The sequence below is a fragment of the Oreochromis niloticus genome, linkage group LG23 (assembly GCF_001858045.2).
Source record: "Oreochromis niloticus isolate F11D_XX linkage group LG23, O_niloticus_UMD_NMBU, whole genome shotgun sequence".
Taxonomy (NCBI): Eukaryota; Metazoa; Chordata; class Actinopteri; order Cichliformes; family Cichlidae; genus Oreochromis; species Oreochromis niloticus.
This window is the reverse complement of record NC_031986.2, coordinates 31,769,599-31,788,800: the sequence shown is the minus strand read 5'-3', so window position 1 is coordinate 31,788,800 and position 19,202 is coordinate 31,769,599.

Genomic DNA, 19,202 nt, shown 5'->3' with positions numbered 1-19,202 from the left:
GGGTTTCGCTTTAAGGTCAGAACAAATTCGCTACCATACATTAAGTCCTTGTATTGTTTTAATGAAGGTGCACGGATTCCTGCCGCTTCGGATTGCACTTGCACCTCAAATGTCCCGAGTGTATAAATGCCTCCAAATCCTAATTCACCACTCACTTAACAGAGAAAAAATACCCCGAAATGCTGGAACAGCTCAGAACGCTAAACATTATGAGGAAGGAGATTGTGACATGCAAGACCACAGGCCAATTTTTAATAAATGTGAAACCGAACCGCAGTCTACTGCTCGAAAATTATAGCCATGCACCACCTTTCCACTCTGCACACTCAGAAGGGCAGGAGCAGCTCTCCAAATGTATGGGGGCCACTGAAACGAGCATCTGTGTCGACGCCAGGCCCTGATGGGAGTTTTTTCCTTCCTTTCTTTTTTTTTTTTAATAGAGGGAGCCATTGAGATATATTTATGTTTCTTCCCCCATTACTAGAGCTTTAAATAATAAAGCAAAATAAATAGCATCCATTAAACTGATCACATTGTGCTAACTCAAATTGTGTTTATTATGCTAATGGTACATGAAATTAAGAAAAAGACCTTGATGCCAGTGGATTTAATTAATGGGCTTTGGGAAAGGCACTGAGACATAATTCATTTCTGAGTAAGTCTCATTTGCAGTTCCATGGGTCCTCATGCCGCTGATTGCCTGAGTTATTCTTGCAGATGTGCTGCTCACAGCATGTCCCTCCATTAGAAATGAACACCTCATTATATAAACTACCTAATTAAACATAATACAGCTCTGCATTGACTCATTAATGCGTAGCCTTCTTTTCTCCGAAGGAAAGAATGTTGGGGGGGGGGGGGTTAGGGTTAGAGGAGAGAGAGGCAGAGATAAAGCAAACGAGAGATGGAGCATGAAGGAAAAGGTGCTGTAAACAGTACAAGCGAGTCTACTGTGGCAGAAGCTACACATTTTTCACCAAGTCAAGTCTTGGTTAACAAACACAACTTTAAAAAAAAAGAAGTGAAACACTGGTCATTTCTGCATCTGAACCCTGAGCTAAAAGATGATTATATCTGATGTAGCATTTTTTTAAACAAATGTGCAGGCAACAAGATAAGTGCAAATTTAAGCAAACGCTTACTGACCAAAACTTGCTAAATCGAGGCCGCCTCCCTCTGTGGCTCAATCACAGCTCAGAACCTAAAGCAAACACTAGCTGTGAAAGCCTCAATAATTAAACACTAATTAAAACAACACTGGGATATACAAGCAAGATAGTGAATGCTGCAGAGTCATGGATTACTGATACTCACATAGTGCCCTATTCATTGCTTTTTCCCCTGCCAAACGGTGCCAGTGAGTTTTACAGGTTTTTGCTGACCCTTTTAAAGGTACATAATGTGTACATTTCCAAGTCTGTATGTTTGCTCTGTGGTTCTCCCATGAACTGATAATGAGAACATGATACCACATTACAAGGTGGTGCCTCACTCATTGGATGAAAAACTGCTCAATAGGGCACACGATCTAAAACATTTCCAGACTTCTTCCTTCAAATACCAGATGTTTTATAGGCTTCGACAATTTCAGGTTCATAGAGCACATCTTCAGTTGAGCCAACAGAAAACATGATCCTGCCAGCCATGCTGGAACCAACCATATATTAATGGGCATTAAAGAGGAATTAAGATTTTAGCATTTTTGCTAAACACATCCACCTATCCATCCTCTACTGCTGCGGGGACAGCAGAAAAGTCCAGACATCCCTCACTCTTGCCACCTCTTCCAGCTCATTCAGCAGATCACCAAGTGATTCTGAAGCCAACCAAAATGATTCCTGGGTCTGCCTCAGGGCCTCCTCGCAGTAGGACATGCCTGAAACACCTCACATAGGTGCTGTCTGAAGGCATCCTAGTCAAATGCCTGAACAACCTTAGTTGGTTCCTTTTGATGTGGAGAAGCAGTAAGTCTACTGAATGACTGAGCTCGTCACCCATCTCAAAGGAAGCTAATTTAGGCCATTTTTATCTGCAAGCTTCCTTTTTAACCACAACAGATAGATACAACGTCCAGATCGACATGGATACTGTACCAATCCATCTGTCAATCTCGAGCTCCCCCCTCTCTTGGGGGTGACAGAAGAGAGGACAAACAAGACTGAGGTAAGTATTTATACGATGGAGAGAGCTTCTGGATTTAAGGGGGTTCAAAACAGTCAGTGAGCTGGCGTTATTTATCTGCACTCTGAGAGACACAGCATACTTTGTAACAGCATGCATGGACGTGCTATCCTGGAGGAACTGGACTACCTCTGCACTCTGAATGGGCAGCAGGTACCATCTCATGCAGAAATACTATAGAAAAATCAGTCAGGAGAGATAAGGAGAGAGCAATGGTCTGTGCCACCATCTACTAAACCCTCTTTGGGGATTGTCTGGTTGTTTCCTCTCCAATCCAACTTTAATTTGTACCAAACTAGGTAAAAGATTCACAATGGTTAATGCTTCCTAACTAGACAGATTGATATCCCTGAAGCTTAACTGACTTTGTGATGACACTATATATAGAGAGTCATAATAAGTGTTATATCTACCATACTGAAATAGAGGGAAACAGGTAAACAAGTACGTATGTTCTTAAGTTATTTTAAAAGCAAATATCATCAAGTCCTTAGTCCTATTTATTGTATAATATAAATACAGTCAAGATCTTCAAGTCACTCAAAAAAACAAGATGAGGTTGTTTTGCACATTTTTATGAAGCATGTAATAAATAAAATAAGTATTAATACAAATGCATTTAAGATATTTGGGCACCTTTTTCTTGTGAGTCAGATCTAACTGGTGAAAACTAATTTCAAATAAATGTATTATACTGTCTTAACTGTTTAGTCACATCTTCAAATTCTTTACAGTTTTTCAGACTTTTTATAATTAGGTTCAAAATTCATTAAATTAAGTTGAAAGTTTCATTCTCGACCTTGGAAATATGCGTAGGAGTATGAACACATATGTAAGCACAACCATTTCAGTAATTAAATCGTGTTATAATGGATGGCTAAACACTTACCACATTTCTATTTCTGATTCTCTCTTTTAAAGCCTCTCGGATTGTGTGTCTGTGACAACTGTATCATGCAAATTCAATAGCAATAACCTTCATCAAACTGACGCCAAATAAATGCTTTGTCAGTGGCAATTTCAGAGAGTCCAGTAAAGAAGGGAAAGTATCTGCAGTAAATTATGGTAAAAATATTTCAATTCAATTTTATTTATAGATCACCAAATGACACCAGCATTCGCAGACCCTACAATACAGAGAAAACCCCAACACTTAGACGTCCAATCACTTAGAGACAGAGGGAAGGAAAAACCACCAGCAGAACCAGTGTCAGGGAGGGGCAGCCACCTCCCACAACTAGTTGGGGTGAGCTGAGGCAGACAGGATAAAAGACAAGTCATGACACCTGATTTGCTGCATTTTTAATCTGAGGTACATGTTTTGAGTCTGATAAGTGTTTCTGAGATTCTTTAAATGGAAAAAGTCATGTGAAACAAGGAGAGGGATTCTTCAGAGTCTCTACAAATAACCACAGATTTAGACACATTTGCTGGCTGTCACAGTTCATTCAGTTAATGTATAAACCCTCCACAACATAATCTGCTTTTCTGACAGAAAATAGGGCCTTCAGGGGAACACCGTCAAAACTGTTGACCCCAACAACCTTCTGTCTATACAGTAACCTGAAAGCATTATAGAGATTCATAAAGATGATTCCTCCCTGCCTCTAAATACAATAAGCTTCCTGCTTTTGACTTCAAATTACTGTAATTGCTGCTCACTTTTCATTTATGATATAATTTACTCCTGCCTCTCCTTTCTCTTTACCCTCTCTGCCCTTGTCTTGCACCGTCAGACAGGCACAGTTTATCATGGAAGTGTACTTTAAAAAGAGCTGACAGTTGATTTGTTTACCCACAGAAAAGTATTACAAACTGTCATTAGATCACCATTATAGTGGACACATAAAACTTATTAGCATACACAAGCCTGTGACATAACTATTAACATACACCCACTGACAGAGTTTAATCAGATTAATTAGAGCACAACAAAACTGAAATTAAAACCAGAAAGTAATTCAAAACAGAGTCAGACCAATATAACTTAATACCACATTTAAATTATGCATTCGCAAGGTAACAGGGCCCATAATGTTGAATATATTAAGAAACACACTAATGAGCTCTTGCAAGTCTGTTCAGATATAGAAAACATGCACCAACTACTGTATGTTGCTGTTTTAATGTGGATTTTTATTGTTTTTTTTATTGTTTTTCAGTCAACTTATCTGGATCTTTTATTAAAAACACTATATGTTCGGTTGTATTCATCCGACTACAAAATTCCTGATGATACAAAGTGCATTATAACACGTTATGAAACGGGCACCTATTAAGAATTTACCTTCTTAATTATCCTGCAATTATGTCACAGCTTTATGGGGCAGTTATGCCCTATGGAGCTTTCCTGAGACGTAATCCAACAACTCATCCCTGGACTATAAAATCTACATTAAAAGTTGCCGCATAGTCACAAAGGAAAATCACAACAATTGCAAATGCAGATAATTAGTCTGCGATTGCTAGAAATTAGGCCATTATGAAAACTGCAGCCACCCCCGCTGACAACTTCACTCTGTGATTAACTGTTAATAATGCCGCTTCCCTGCAAAAACCATTTCGAGCAACTGTGCCGCATCCAGAGTTAGTTCAAATGACTGCACACAGACAGTCGCTGACGATTAGACCGTACAAACAGATACTGTATGTTTTTAATTTCCACATCTAGCCGCCATCATTATTGTGTTTTATATTTGTCATCCCAGATAAACCGAGGTTTGCACAAATAAGTGCGACAGAGGTCATAATCGATGGCTCAAAAGCAGTATCTGTATCTGACTCTCCAAAAAAATTTAAATCAAACAACTTAATGAACATGTTTGTGAAGAAACATCTGAAGTATTTATGCATTTTGGAAACTTATGTAGCGATGTTAAAATATGTAGTGTTTGTTAAAAAATGTCAAATGCAAAAGTCTGAGTATGCAAAATTTTTAAATCCCATCAGGTTAAATAAATTCAGCTGCTACAGTGTTGCTAGCTGCAGTGACAAAACCTTTTGACATCACTACTGTTACAACTCATGCCTCCAGCTGGTTTCTTCTCCATAGCAACAGCACCCAGCTTATGGGTACTGTAGTATGTAGACCCATTTAGATACAGTTAGTTGTATTTGAGCCCTTCTCATGGCAAAAATAAAAATTTAATTAATATTTGAAATCACAATTCATCACACACTTTGAAAAAAAAGGAAAAAATGGCACTCATCTTTTTAAATTCAGTGGATTTCTTGAACACTAATTATTATTGAAATGAATAATGAAATTAATGTCACCTGAACTAAACCTGTCACGTCTTACAGCGAGTGAAACTGAAAGGCAATACATGAAGATTAATGCAAAAGAGGGAAATCAGGCCTATTGGGATCTTTATTTGTTTTTTAGACTAAAGTTACAACCTTTAAGTTAACTAATGTATCTTAGAAGTAACGCTAAACTGAACCAACCACCACCCAAAAAACCCCAACAACAGCTATCTGAGGTATCAAGATGATATCATGAAGTCTGGCCCTCAGTCAAGACAAGGTTATTCAGCTGAGAAAGAGGCTAAGCAATACAGAGGTGAGGTGCAGCAAAAGCAGAGTGGAATCAGGGCTGTCACTGGTGATACTGGTCCACTGACACTTTGTGTTGTTCTGCTGATTCAAAATTCTCTGAATTAGCAGATGCAAACTACAACCTGTGAAATGTGTCTTTATGGTGGATGAAAGGGTCAGCATATTAACATTCATTCATCTTCCATCATTTGATGAGGAACTGAAATAACGTTGAACTTCAATAAAACTTCCAATTTTTGCAGAAGGAGAAACAAAATATAAATATAGAATTATAAGTTATTATAGTTCATAAAACAGACTTTAAATCACAGACGGTGGACCATAATCTTTTTATGCACCGTTTTACTGAGTGTTTATATCCTGTACAGGATGGGTTGTGAACGTTGCAGTAAGGGCCTCTAGTCATTGCATGCCAGCCGTTTTAATGTAATGCAAGACCTTCCTGAAACTCTTGAAAGCTGACAGTGCTTGACGTGAGCTGTGTTAATTACAGTAATGGCACGCATTCTCATTAAGTCGTTGTTTACGTATCCCGGGGCCTTCTGAAGCCCAAGTGGTGCTCTGGTGTGCTCGAGCACCACCGCCTCACTGGTCTGCGTGGCTATGGCCTCGTTAACACAGACAGCTGTTCCTCCCAGCCACAGCCACGGCCAACATGATGAGTGGCGCCGGACATGCTGCTGAACACACCCACTGCTGGAGCAACTGTCAGAAATAGAAGTATCCCACAAGGCAGGAAAACATCAGTGAGTAATCAGCGAGAAAGTGCTCCTCGGTTTATGTTTTTCAGACCCAGCCTCCAACCCCCCCGTGAACCAGCCGATCTCCTTCATAACACTGTTCATGGGGCGCACTCATAATCCCGTCCTTGCCCTTTAAGTCGGTGCAGTCAAAGGTGCAGCTGGTATATAATTCTACCAGTAACCTGCGGTGAGAAAAGGCATGTGGATTGCACAAACTGCAAGAATCCTTCAGGACTTCTCAGCCAGGGTCAGAACCCAAACAGTAGATTGTAGGTCCACATTTGTTGAAAATGAAATTATTTTTTAGTTTAAGTGGAGAATAAGTGTAATTTTCACGGCTACTCTCTAACTTAGCTGCAACATGCACACAAGTTATTTAGCAATACATTCCAGCTGCAGGAAACATGTTACAGAGCTAAAATATCTTCATTTAGTACATCGGCCAATGCAATGTTCTTCACATGAGATGGTGTAGTTCTCACATTACTAAACAACAATGAAGAATAGAAGTTTTGTTTTGGGTTTTTTGGGTTTTTTGCTCTGATCAAGATTATTATCGCAGAAAAAGATCTTCTCTGGGGAAGCGGCTGAATGGCATCCAGGGCTGCCAGGAAAGCCACACTTTCATCAGTGTATAATTCCACCAGCCTGCCAGGACTAAGCTGACTCCTCACCCAGTCACCCTGTGCACCCAAGTATTGTTTTTTTTTTTACAATCACTACAACCCATAAGTTAGCAAATGTATCTTTGTGGCCCACTGTTGTGGTTAACCATGTTTGCACCATCTTGCACTATAATACTATGTAAAAAGGTCATAAAAAGATGTAATAAGCTGAGGAGTGTTGTGCTTACATAAGGGAGTATGTGCCTTTTTGTTTTTCCAAGTAAATCCCTATAATAGCTCATTTATTCGGTATCCAACTGATCTGTCTGCTCACAGATTAGCTGCACAGACTTTAATCAGGTTGTGTGTTTCCAAGTTGCGCTGACAAATGCAGTGAAATTCTGTTTAGTATGTGGACTGTCTGGCAACTTGGATAACATACACAAAATTTACTGATGCATGTATTCTAATTATTCAGAATGAAATTTGAAATTTTGGGGAAGAGAACTTCTTAGAGTGAGGCAGCAGTGCTAACTGCCGTGCTGCCCAAGGCTACCTAGTTAGCGACTGAAGCCCCGTCTGAAGGCAGACTTAAACCTTTCTAATGCCACTGAATGAAATGTAAGAACAACTTTGTACTAACTAAAACTGAGTGTGAAAGATGCCGGGTGACTATTTTTGCAAGATGGTTTACACTTAGCCCTCGAAGACAACAACAAATGCACCCTTGTGAGTAACCACAACAAGCTGACCTGAGATGTTTTGGGCTAATCCAAACTTGCTAATAAAATCCATCTGGAAACAAACAGGATTGCATCTTTGTCTGGGGTTCAGCATCTCGTCCAAAGACAGGTCAATGTGGAGAAGCATGTTTGCTTTTGGGAAACAGAATGAGCATCTCCACCTGTGAATGCTAGGTCTGGTAACATTAACTAATGCAATCCATTTCCTGGTTCAGCTACTGATTGTTTTTTGGGAGCAGAGGCGGAATGACCTCGAGTTACTGATCTTTCTGATCGATTTCCACTCAGAACTCTGCAAGTGCCTTGCCTCTCTCACAGTCTACTAACAACTAAGGCGAAACTTTTCAGGCTGCATTAGACAGATATCTGTGTATCAACCATCTAACTCCTTACACTGTAGAAGAAGGTGTTTGTCACTCAGTCACATGGTCAGTTGGTCAGACCAAACTATCCATGCAGACCCTTAGTCTTGTATCCATCAGTTTCAACAAGACATGTTTTTATTTTTTGACCAAATTCTGCTGTGGAACATACCCAAATATACTTTAAGCTATGACTTAATATGACAAATGATAGAACTTGTAGGGATCAATCAGTCTGATTGAATCACAATCAGCCCATCTACCATCTAAAATAATCATGTAGTATCAAATGAGACCAAGCAGAAATTGATTAATGCTTTCTTGAATCTATTGCAGTATTTAAATTTCCACCTTATCACTACAGAGGAAAGATGGCGGCGATGCCTTCGAGAAAAGCAGGTTGAAATGTCTAATAAGGGAACACTTCCTTTTCTCCAAGTGTGTGAACTATAAAAGCTTTAATTTCCCTATCATCATTGGGATCTAATACCAATCTGTATTCTTTATTCAGGCCGTCTGTGTTGCTGCCAGACAAAGCCTTTGAAAAGCCAATTCCTGGGAATTAAAGAAAAGAGATTAAAATATCATTAGGTGCTACATAATTGAATGTCAATTCTGAATAAACTTGAATTCAATTCCTGGTCATTAAACTGGATGTGGTCTGCCTTTTTCCAATCATACTTTGGAGCCCACAGATGAGAGCGAGGTACTAACTTCAAAATCATTAAATGGAAGAGAGTTTGTTTGGCTTTGGCGTGCCAGGCTCCTTTGATTCTGGCTCAGAGCGGAGGGATGAGCAGCTGGAGGAGGGATCAAACTGAAACAAAGCTTCAGAAAATTGAAGGAAACATGAGCATAATAATATTTAATAATTAAAATCTAACAAACAACGGCAACCGAATGAAGCAATCTGCAAAAGTGTGCAACATCATTTGCATAATTGACACAGCAGCCCCCCCTCCCCTTTCCTCTGTAAATGAATGATGAAGACAATAAAAGATGTTGCTAAAATTGGGAACAATAACAGCAAAATTTCATCAAGGCCCCCATGCTCTGATTAATCTGCGCATGAAAATCAGTGCAGGAGAAAGAGAGGGAGAAAGAATCAGAGGAGGGGGTGGGGGGTAGCTGGGTGATTAACAACAGCAGGGACTGCCGCCGTGGACAACGTGCCCTGTTTTGCTCGGCTCCAGGGGCACCATACGAACACCCCTTCCACACAGCTGCTGCAGGCACTGACTAACTGGATCATCCCCCAAAGTCTGAATGAATTCAATCTTTTGTATCGTCATTAACCCGTACGGCACAGTCTCCATGCCTCAGCACTTAAAAACTCATAATTCAGCGCCCACACCCACCCTCAAAAACCCCGTCTTCTGAGACAGAAGATATGTTGACTTTAAAAAGTTGCGGTAAATGAAAAAGCAGCTGATCCATTGCGCATGATATCATTTAATGAGACATTCCTAAATGTTTCTAATCTTTCTCAGCTAATTATTTGCTATCCGAGTATACTGCCAGTATTAATTATTCAGTATGGAGGAACTGTATTGAATGAGAGCATAACACAATGAGAGACCTATTTTATATTCAAGATTTCTAATTAACGGTTTCTCTTTATACACATTTTCTATCTCTCTGATCATTTAGATAACAACTTTCATCATCATCGTTTGATGTTTACAAAATACAAAAAACAGGCGTCGCCGAGATTTATGCTGCACATTCGCCTCCTAATAACATTTGCATTTACTAGTCAATTAACTTGATTAAATTCATATTCCAAGTCTGATTCAACTTTGCTTGCACAGACAGTTATTGCTTAGTGAATTAAAATAAGCATCATGGGCAAAATGACGCAACGCAGAAAAAGGCGGGAGGAGGCTATGTCAGGTCCTGTTAGGCTTAAACAACACAGGACAACAACCAAAAAAAATACACATTACAATAATATAACCCATGTAGGGCATGTCTGTCTTAAGTTTCTTTCATCAGTTTTCCAAATTATAATTCAAATTTTGATCTCTTGTCCTCTGCGGACTTCCGCCCGAGCCCTGCTCAGCACATTAGTAAAAACATATGACGTTTCCACCGCATTCCTCCTCAATACCGCCACCCCACCACCACCCTCACCCCCACCCCTCTGGCTCTGTATTCCCACAAGCAAGCGTTATCTTGTAAATTCCATGCAATTAGTAGCCTTAACATACCCAGAAACATTCATTTGATTTTAACCTCCTCTGTCCAATTAACAAAATGTAGGTTGGAAAATAAATGGCAGACGCCTAAGCAAATTAATTATGTGTCCACCAAGCTGTTAGCCCGTGTGCAGAGAGCAGGGGCTGGCATTAAGAGCCGGGCACACACTGCCATATGGCCTGTGTGAGAGCGGACATCATTTGGAGGGTGCAGTGGTACACCCTTTAAATTCTCACAGATATTTATGTCTCGGCCATAATGGCTATATGACATATGCTGGGAAAATTCTGCAGAATTAGTCCAATATAAATGTTTTGATGACTGTTGTTTGGATGATGGGTGCTTTATTTTGATCCATCTGTGATCTCTTGGGCCATTTTTTGCTTTCAGTTGGAAGCTTAATTCTACTGTGAGATGGATTTATGTAGAAAATTGCTTCTGCACGCTGCTCTAAATAAAAGCTTTTGTTCCCTGGAACTCGGCAAACTACTGTTGCAGCAAGAATTATTAAAGGGACACTCCCTCAAATTCACACATTTCTGCTTGTGAAAAGAACCTTTTTGTGTGTCTTGATGATGCTGTATTGATGGCAGCATGATTACCTTGGCTAGGCATTTATAATAACTTAATAATAATAACTTTTTTTTTTTTAAATGCATGTATCACAAAGTGATACGAGGATATGAATTGGCTGGGAGGAATGGACCTAAAAAGATGCATATGAGTTGCATTATGGGATATGTAGGATCCAGCATTTTTGGAGATTTATCCAAAGCCTGTAACAAAAGACTCAAACCCAAAGTATCTCTGCTCTGCAGTTAAAATGTGACCCTTAATTTGATCCATATGAAGTGTTTGCCATACATTTGAAATGCAAGCCCCTATCTCATGAAGACCATCATCTGAGCCAGTTAAATCAGACCTCATCATTGCAATGCAACTTCAAACTACAGAACATGAGCAACATGGCCACCTAGGGGTAGCACAGAAAACCACAAACATCTGGTCTCATTTTAAGGGCAGCAGTAACCCAAATCCTACGCCATAACGGGATTGTGACATTAGATTATTGACACAATAATCATAATTAACATAAATTATGATGTTATTATACCAGCAGACATCTAATCCACAGGGATCTAGTGACTGCACATTAAGTATATCTGACAACAGCAGGCTGCATTATAATCCTATTCAGGTTTTTAACTGCAGTTGTTGCGTTCCCAGCACCAGTTCTCACAGTGCATTACCGCTGTGAAGCTTAACACATTGATATAACTGCATATACTTATGCACTGAAAATTCCCTTGATATGGCACACAGTATGAAACCAACAGAAGTTTAAGGTGAAGTAAATGGAACAAAAACAACATGACCTCATGTGACTTGTGCCTACCATACTCTGTTTTAAAAGACTGCTCACATCTAAAGACATTGAGCTCTTGATGATAGGGTAGCCATTCTCAAATATGGAGTATATGGTAGTAATAAGGAGATATGAGAGAATAATAGTAAGCAATTTTAAATCCCAGTGGCTTTCTTTAGTTTCTTTTAAAAAAAATAAACGTTTCATGGTTATTTTAAATGCTAATCAAAAGTCCTTTCAAAAGAATAATCAGATTTTTGAACTGATCTGGAAGGACTTTATCCTACAGAAGCTTATAAGAAATGTGCAAAAGGCTCATCATTTGATTTATTCATTAAAGTGCATCTTATCATACAGGAATCACATAGATTAGATATTCCTGTCTATTTAAAATCGTAAAGTCTTGAAAGAATTTTAAAACACGTTGAACTCTCTCTTTTTTTTAAATAAAACATATTTACAGTAACAGTCCTCTTTCTGCACCAAGGGGGTGACGGTCTACACAAAGCTGTAGACTTTGCCACGATAAGGGATCTGGTAGAGTTGTATGGTTACTATTTTCAACAACCAGATTTATTTTGAGAATAGTGCCAATGTTCACATAACTTCAATACAGTGTTTCTACTGCTTTGGTGAATACTGATGCACTTAAGTGTTGCACATACAGTTAAGGTAATGAGTTTGTGCTACCTGACTTAATAGAAGCCTATGCATTCATGTTATTTCTGGCCATTTCATATTTATTTTTATTATAGATGATATTCCTGGTTAAAATGTAACTAATAAATTCTTTCAAGAATATGAATTTGGTGGAGCAGTGGTTTTTAGCAAAACAACTAACCACAGGCTCAAGATTTAAAAATAAATAAATAATGAATACTGATGTTACTCATCTAATTTATTTGCACTGATCTTACTATACCTCACACACTGGTGTTATGATGCTAATGTACATTTGTACTAGTTTCTGTGAATGAGTGACAGAGGAACCAAAGGATCACCATCATGAGCTTTTTCATCATTTTGGCTCACTTGACAGTTTGTCTTAGGTAACACAAACATACAAAAAAACTGTTCATTTTGTCAAAAATCTTCAAAGTCTTGCTACATAGCAAACTAAACACAGAACTGAATTTAATAGATCAGCACATACACATTGTACAGCAAATGATCAACATGCTGGTAGTGCCTGCTTTACTTTAGCAAAAACTGTCCCGAGTTTACATTTGTGTGCACCACAGAAATCACTAGAAAAGTCATGTGGTCTAAGTAATTAATATTACTGATAAACATGTGCCATCTGTTGCAAAGTTTCAAACACATTAAATCCTTTTAGTTTTTATTCACTGTAGTCAAATCACAGCAGGTTATTAGGGACAACCTCATGATTTCTTCATGGGTAAAGCAGCACAGACCCAGGGATCAAATTACTGCTGACATTTTATGACCATGAGGCTGTGGACACTGAGTCAGGCCTCAGTGACAGGAGGGTATAAGCACAGGAAAAGGATCTTTTGTTCAAGAGGCAGGTGTCATTTTTTTGTGTGTGATTATGTAAAAAACTGGCTGCTAGTTTCCATAACATCATCAGCTACATACACTGAAAGGTTCACACAGTCACGGTGTGTTGATGTTAATCTAGAGGTCGAAGGGGGGGGGTCGTCCTCATCACGGCCCTCTTGTTTGCCTAGCAGAACAGAGCACCTTCATCCCTACCAACAGCACAATTTCATGCCAAGTAGCTTGGAACGTTAACTATTAACTCTGAGGCTACAATTAAAAGCATTTCATCAGATAATGATTCCTCCACCACATTAAATGCAGGCACAGCCCTGTTGGCTACGACAGCTGGAAATGGCTTTAAGTTCAGTATTTATGGCGCACAATTTGCAGAGCACACAGAGACATGCTTTAAGCATGGAATGCCATCATTTGTCCAGGTACCATCATGCCACTCCAAATATTTAAAGGAAAGATACCGCAGCCTCCTCACCGGGTGTATTGGTTATGCAGCTAATATTTGGAGCACAACGTCAAATGTTTAGTATCCACAATGATGAAATTTATTGTTGTGTGATTATTAGACAGTTAGATTCAATAATTTAGGTAAACTCGGTAATTTACTTGCATTTTGACTTCTTACAAGATGGTTCATATTATAACATTCAAGGTTTTGCCTGTTCCCTAGAGAACAGCTCACATTCTACCAAAGAAAAAAAGCCCAGAACTGTGATTAAAAACACTTTTGAAGTAGGGTTTCATTTACTCAACAACGAATAATACAATACAAAATACTTTTAGTTTAATAAATGACCAGTCTTATAATATTCTGTTAAGTAAGACACTTAAAAAAAGACTCATTAGTATGACTATATGCAGACCACACACTATAGCAGAAAATCCCAGAGTACATAAGTAAAATTACCAACACTCTTCAAAGATCATGGATCATTTTGAACTCTCTGTTATTTCCATCCTTTAAAAGCAGTAACCGTTTTTAAAAACAATCAATTTAAAATCAAAGACACATTTATTTCCTTCACTGAGCCATTTTTTCCTTGCATCACTCATGTTACAGGGGAATCCAAAACACTAAATATGACATTAAAAGTGGATTTTTCTTTCAGTCTGATGTACTTTGTCTCCCCCAAGTGGTTCACAGCAGTGCTTCATTTTCTTGTAATGTTATAAATATATAGATTAAACTATGATCAAATGAATATCATTTAACTATTAATTATATAAAAAACAATTTTGAGCTTGATTATTTTCTTAACTACTCTAATTACTATAGATATCTAATTAACCATTTATCTACTACTTTTAACACAAAATTACTACATCATTATCTAGGAATTGCATTTTGGTAACGGTTTCCATGTCGCAAGCAGCCTTTAGATATTTCACATTTTTTAACTTACTTTTAAATCCCAAAACTTACTTTTGCTGTATCAACAATACATGTGCAACACTCATTTTATTATTTAAACAATTAAGCTGTGACATTTCTTGCTGTATCACTAACATGATTATCTTTACACATGCTGATATCTTTTCGTGGAATTGTTTCATGAAAGTCATGATTACTACACCACGTACTGCATTTGATGTATTTTAATGATATATATAATGCATATTACAGAATGTAGAACCTGCATATGTGTAAAAAATGTCTTTGATCTGCCAACCCATTTGATTTCCATGCCACCCTCAAAAAAAATTTCTACATCCGCCCCTGCTTATACTATGACATAGTGCAGTCTTCTCTATGGCAGCGAGGATGAATCAGTCAGAGAGTGAGAAGGAGCTCTGCTGCCTCAGAAGTGTGGACCAGGGTGTGCTGGGTTGTCCATAATGGAGAGCAGTTTGTTCAGTGACCTCCTGTCTGTCACTGACTCAAACACTTCCAAATTCTGACCAATGATTCTACCACCCTTGCGGATTAGTGTCTTAATTAAATAGTAATAATCATAATAATTAATACTAATAAAGAGATTGATTAATTAAGTGGAGCAGTTCTTTTCACATCTTTCAATGTCCTCATGTATATTAGATGAAGCAATACAACGGATCTGTAAGGGAAAAGCATCCTATATTATGATCAAAAGTTGTACATTTTTATGGAACTAATCATTAGGTATTTAACAATAAAATGTTAGAATAATTTCTTTATTTTTTCATGCAGCAACATTTCAGATAATGAAAGCTGCTTGCTATTTGCTAATCATATGAGAGATTAAATCTGATGATTGCACATGCGGTAGAACAATACTCACTGAGTGGTGTGAACGTAAACCAAACAGCCAACAGGCGGTATCTACAACGTGAAAAATGGCACCATCTTGTAGCCCCTTTCTGTCACTATAATTCATTCAAGGCTTTGTGGGAAATGCTTCACCTGTAAAAGTTTCAGTCACCAGTGACGTTTTTTTCATCAGCAGAACGTTGACCGTCATCAGAATGAACCAAATTCGATGACGTCACAAAAGTCAGAACAGCGCACAACCCCTTTACCTCAAAAACATAAACATCAATTAAATTCAGAAGAAGTTGGTGTTTTTATTTAAAAACTGCTGCTGGTGGGTCTGTGGACTCTTAAAAAAAAAAACACATAAAAAAAGCCCAAAATGGAAATAATATTGCAGTTTATCTTTTAAAGTGTAGTAAGCTTTCTGTCACCTCTGTCTGCGGTACAACAAAAACATGAGTTCAGCCGTTCATAGCTACAGAGAAAACACGTTTTAACTGTGAATAGTAATGTGATATAATTAAATACGTGATTAATACATGAGAAAAGAAATCTGCACCACATTCATTATGAAAATGTTGTGATCATATACCTTTCACAATCACTCGACCTCAACCAAGACTATCTGGGGGAAATTTGACTGTCATAACAGATAAATAATAGCTTTGTTATTGTTTCCCAATCAATTCCAGGAAACACTGAAGCTGTTGCAGAGGCACGTGTTGTACAAATATTTCAAAAACTTGTGTTTGCCACCTGCTTGTACACATTGCTTCTGTGGTTCCGGTCTGTTATGTATTTTGTTATGGAAATTTTAACAATAACCTGCAACACACCCAGTGAGCTTGATCTGAAGTGGGTTTAATAAACACATTACAATGTAGAGAGAGCATCTCAGTGAAACACTAGGATCATCCCACTATCTGTTTAACGTCTCCCATTACAATGGCCTCACTGTGTTAACATTGCACATGCATGTAAACTGGTGATGGGAGTGCTCTCACTATAGTAAAGTGAGAAAGTGATATTACTATAACTAATGCGATTTGATTAAACATGTGATTAATAGATGAGAAAAGAAATTTGCCTCCACAGTTTCTACATAGTTTTGTCTTCTGAGCCTGTTGGCAGAGAATGCTATTTGTGTGCAACTTAATAAAAACATATCAAACATATTTCTCTTTCTATAGATTTTATTTATTTATACTTGTATGTTTTGTCAGTACCCTTAGGATTATTGTGATGCTGATTCAAAGAAGATCAGTAAGTCTAAGGCAGATTAAAGCCCAAATTAGGCATTCATTAAGTGAACCCACAACTCACTGTTACTGTAACACAGGACACTTTATTAAAGTGGAGGAAACGGGAATACAGGAAAACAGCACTGCAGGGTAGTCAATCAGTGAACTTGATTATGAATGCAATGCGAGGGGCTTTACATAATCAACTGTGTACACAAAGTCAAAAGTGCCTGTCAGGTACGCTGGAATCATACACGTTACCATCAACAGTATCATCGTGAATGTTACACACTTAAAGAAAGTTTTAAATGAGCAACATGTACTGACAACAGCCATACGCAGGTAAGTGTGTAGTAAATGGCAGTGCAGTAAATCTGCCTAGTACAATATTAAATACACGATACACTTACAACTTCATATATGTCACATCGTTTGTAACGAGCCACGGTCGGAAAGCACCACCGGGCACTGCAGACGTGAACGCGCGTGGATACCGTCTGTGCGTGAGTGAAGGCAGCGACTCGGCTGAGCAGCTCCTGTGGAGGTTTGGTGAAGACCATACCTTCACCCGGCCTGCTGACGATGTGCAGGGGCATCTGGGTTTATAACACGAATTGCTAGTGTCGCCATCATCAAGTGTAGCCACTGGAAAAGACTAGAAATGGGCGTAATGCATTAAATGCTGGCTAGCGCGCAGCTAACATTTACCCTAAAGTGAGAGTTGAATAAACTATGCAGCCTCGTGTAATTTCAGCTAAGTCCAGGAGCGTCTTAGAGTCTATAACTTACCGTAAACATAAAAGAAATGCCAGTTTCCATTAAAAAAAAAAAAAAATATAGCGGACTTACCGGGGTAACTACTTTAGCACAACACCGGTACTGGTTGTTGTTGTGGTGATGCAACTTCCGTCGACTGACGATTTGTAGTCTAAAGTGGGATTCAGCGCTCCTATTGGACCAGACTCTGCGAATGCAATAAAATACATCAAAAGAAATACCATCACAGGTCACAAGAGTAGGAACACAAAGCGTCAAAGGAAATCTATGACGTTCATCTCTTCATCATTTATTTAAATTAATTTATTTTAATTCAGCCAGAAAGGAAAACGAAATCATGAGGCCGAGGAATACTTTAAACTTTATGCACAAGGCTTTGTGGGAAATGCTTCACCTGTAAAAAAGTTTCAGTCACCAGTGACGTTTTTTCATCAGCAGAACGTTGACCGTCATCAGACTGAACCAAATTCGATGACGAATCAAAGGTCAGAACAGCGCACAACCAATCAGAATGTTGCCTTTGATCTCTGAAAATCCTCAAATAGCCGTAAGGTCGCAGTGTTCCTCACAGCAATCAGTTGCGATTAGTTCACATTTGCCCTGTGTTTTTAAAGCGTTTACTAAAGAGATTTAAACTCTTTTTCAAGGACATTTTAAAAAGTTCTATACCAATCAGCTAAAGTTTGACAGCTGTACCGACCAGTTTTCTCCAGTCTATTAAAGCAGACTGTTTTCAAAAAATGGATAGAGGAGATGGCTCACAAAACCATGACGATGGTGAACAAAACCATGTTGGTGAAGGGCCAGCAGTCAATGAGCTGGTTTTGGAACTGCACATGATGCTCCCCTGGTTTGAAATCGATCAGTTGCGTGGTGTAGCTGATAATCAACTGCCACAACAAGAGGAGGCAGTTGATGTTCCGGTAGGAGGCATCGAAATAAATCCTCCCCAGGAAATAGCAAGACCCTGGGAAAATAATAGAGCAGAGATGGGAGTAGGAGATAACAGAGAAAGAAATCCACCTCAAGAAATAGAACAACCCTTGTACAATAATGGAGCAGGAGACTTTGAATTAAGCCCAGCTGAGCAAGAAGAAGAGCCGATTATTGACGAAGTGAGGTGGTGGGAAGATGATGGATCTGAGAGCGACACTGAAAGTGTTCCTGATAGTGACACTGAAAGTGTTCCTGATAGTGACACAGATGACAGTGATGACGATGGAGACAATGGCCAGGATGCTCCTGTTCTATTGCCCCCCAGCCCAGTACCAGGAGGTTCAAGGAGGAGACCAAGGGAGGAGGACGATGAAGAAGAAGATGGGAGAGCTAGAAAAATGTCTAAACACTGAATTTTGAGCTGAGCTGGACAGTCAGTGTTGCACCCATCTTCCAAAGTTACATGTGTCCTACATTGTGTTTCTTTCTGCAGAGGAGCTTGCATCCAATAAAAGCAGCAGGAACAAACACGGGAAACAAATAAAAAGGACAAAGTGAAAAACTGCAAAGCAGAAAAGGAGGAAGCAGGGACTCAAAGAAGGAAGATAAATAACAGAAAGAAAAGAAGAAAGTGTCATGGCTGTGTGAAGGCAGGCAGGAACCCAAGAGCAGGACTCACAGAGGCAAATGTGAAGTCAAAACACCCAGCTTTATTGGGAGTTTGCCGATTGAACAGAAAACTA